Consider the following 3,186-nt stretch of genomic DNA (forward strand, 5'->3'; position numbering starts at 1 on the left):
CGACCAAACTCCCATCGGGTCAATATTTTGACTCTTAGGTTGACCGACCAGAAATATATGGGCAATGCCCTAGTTGACCGTTCCCACGTGGGAGATTCCAACTTCATGGTCGACCGAACTTCTTAGTTCAACACAAATTGGTCGACTGAACCGCACAATTTTGGGAAAATCGCCTTTAAGACCCTCAGTACGGTCGATTGAACTCTCAGTTCATTGTTTGCACCGTCGATCGAACTCAATCACCTGGTTAATCGAACCTTAAGTTCGGTCGACCGATGCTCTCGGGTTGGACAATTTTTTACCGAGGTTAAATTTTTTAAATTAGATTAACTTTGTTAAAACGTTTTAAAACAATCCTAATAAATACCCTACATGTCATGAACGGTTATAATTTTGGGGAACTCTATATATACCTCCTCATTTGTAAGGATTAAAAGGAGATTAGCAAAAGTAACTAGGAAAATTTATCTCAAATATTTATACCCCTTTTTCTATATACTTAACATTCCAAGCAAATTTTTCACACTTTCTTTGATTCTTCTTTGCAAAACCATATTTGATAAAGATGGCGCTCATTGTAGCCTCTTCATTTGCATTATTGTTACAACTTGAAGAGTGAATATATTTGTGTGTTTTCATACATTACTTTAAAACTAGTATACTCTCTCATTTATTATTGTTGAAATCATTTTTAGAGAGTTAGCTTGAGTTGATCTCAGATTATTTCATTGATAAATATTATCTTGTGACAACTCGTTTGAGATTGTGAATCTTGCATTGTTGTTGCCAGTATTCAAAGGCTTGTTCTTGTGCTCTTTGAAATAATTTTTTTTAACAAGCTTGATTTCAAATATTTCTTGTGTTAGAATCCTGAGAAAATCATCTTAGAAATACTGTGATTACATTCTCTGAAAATCTTTGAAACCCAATTTGTGGTTGATATATATTTCTATATTGTTTCAAAGATAGATTGCAAACACACTCTCACACTTGAATTGCCTAGTGACATTATCTTGAGAGTTGTAGTATTATTTGCACTGAGCTTATAGTTCTTATATTATTGATGTGCATTGATTGATTGGTTATACTGTGCGCAGTGGTACATAATCTGCTTAGTATAAGAAACATATTTTCGTGTACGAAAAATTTTATATTTGTTGTATTCTAGGCATGGCCTTGAAAAGGGAGATTAGGCCTTTTGAATAGTTCCGAATTGGTTTAGACCCGGTTAGGAAAGTTAGGTGCACCATCATGGTAAGGTGTAAGTTGAGATAAGTCCCGTTAATTGACCTGGTTGTAAACGGTGCCACTCTACCCGTTAAGAGAGCTTATAGTGTAATCTTTATGCAGGTGTACCAAGGCGAGGACGTAGGCACAGTTGGCCGAACCCTCATAACATATCGTGCGTGTGCTTTATATTCTCAGTACTTTATATTCCTATATGTCTATGCTATAACGCATGATTTAATTTCCGCATATTATCTGCACATTTAGGTTTATGTGTATATAAAAAGGCTCTAGGTTGTGAAATACTATTGTTGAATTTGCTAAACTTAGGAATAAATTTTAATACCCAATTCACCCCCTTCTTGGGTATACATTAAAACTAACATATTATTATTATAAGTGCTGTGTGAATATACAATATTATGATCATGTGAATAATATTATAGTATTTTAACTTACAATTAATATATTATAACAAATAATAAATAATTATGTTAACCATTTTAATTTGTATTTTCTATCTAATATTTATAATTAATTTTTTTATGTATTTTTAATTTAAAAATTAATTGATTAATTTTTAAGTTAATTAATGTTTTCAATTGACACTTTCAATATTTTCTAATTAACAAGATAATTGACATTTTCAATTAACATTTCTAAATAATAGTTTTCATTAACATTTTAAAAATATTATCTAATTATAAATTATTTAACACTTTTAATTAGAATTTTTATATTTTATAATTAACAAACTAATTAATATTTATGTTACTTAAAATTTTAAACTAAGGTTACTAATGCAAATTTTAAATATCGTCTAATTAAAAATTTTAATTAAATTTTCTAGTTAATATTTTTAATTAACATTTTAATATTTTATAATTCAGATATTAATTAATATTTATTTTAGTAAAACTTTAATGCACCCTTTTTCATTGTCTAATTAAAAATTTGAATCAAATTTTTAAGTATTATCTAAATAAAAATTAAGTTAATTTTTAATTAAAATATTTTATTATTAAGTTTTCAATTAACATTTTAATTTTGCAGTTAAAAATAATTAATATTTATTTTAATTCAAATTTTAAATTTTTACATTTTTATTTTTTATGATTAAATTAAACTATATATCGTTATTATTTTCTAATTAAAGAATAATATTATTAATAATTTATATTTATAACATTATTAATTTAATAAGTTTTTGTAATTTATCTTGAATTCTTAATTGATAAAAATGACAATGACAACTGTAAATTATTTGAATTTACTAATTAATCACCATCTATGAACCATAGTTACTTATAAATAGTCCAAATTAATTGTTGATTATATCTTTAAAATATTTATTTTTATAAAAATTAATTTTAAAAATATTTTTGTAATAAATGCAAGTAAAATAACATTTTTTCACTGCAAGTATTTGTTTTAAATACTTTAACAAGATGATCTGATTTATTTGTTCCCCTAAAATAAGAGGCAGAATTTAACCATGGTGAAAATGAAGGGGAGGGAGCGATGTTCCTGTTTGTTAAATGTATTAAGTAAGTTGAAACGTAACCTTGACCATAGTTGTAGACCGCATAGCGCAGTGGATTAGCGCGTTTGACTTCGGATCAAAAGGTCGTGGGTTCGACTCCCACTGTGGTCGTGATTTTGTTGTATTTTTCCTAATTTTGAGCTTCTAATATAATTTCATTTCAACAGCGGGCCTGGGCTAACGATGTTTTCCTCATGGATGAGATGGGCCGAAGAATAACAACAATCCAAGCCCATGAACGTCCGGCCCTCAATTTTCTTGTTTCACCATCGAGCAATATCTACATTTAGATCCGCGCATATCTTTGCTGCTTATTTAGTTTAAGAATTAAAATTAAGATTTTATATTAGTTCTAGCGCAATCCTTAACATAAAAATATGAAAAAATTTCCTCGATCTATCTACGACACCTTAGTT

At 28.1% G+C, this 3,186-nt stretch overlaps 1 non-coding gene across 1 annotated transcript; it reads left to right on the forward strand.

The window, feature by feature from the left end:
• Positions 1-2,807: 2,807 nt before the first annotated feature.
• TRNAR-UCG (transfer RNA arginine (anticodon UCG)) lies at positions 2,808-2,881 on the forward strand. The gene has a single exon. It is a non-coding gene; the product is annotated as a tRNA-Arg (tRNA).
• The last annotated feature ends 305 nt before the right edge of the window (positions 2,882-3,186 follow it).

Source organism: Malania oleifera, chromosome 7, assembly GCF_029873635.1.
Source record: "Malania oleifera isolate guangnan ecotype guangnan chromosome 7, ASM2987363v1, whole genome shotgun sequence".
NCBI lineage: Eukaryota > Viridiplantae > Streptophyta > Magnoliopsida > Santalales > Ximeniaceae > Malania > Malania oleifera.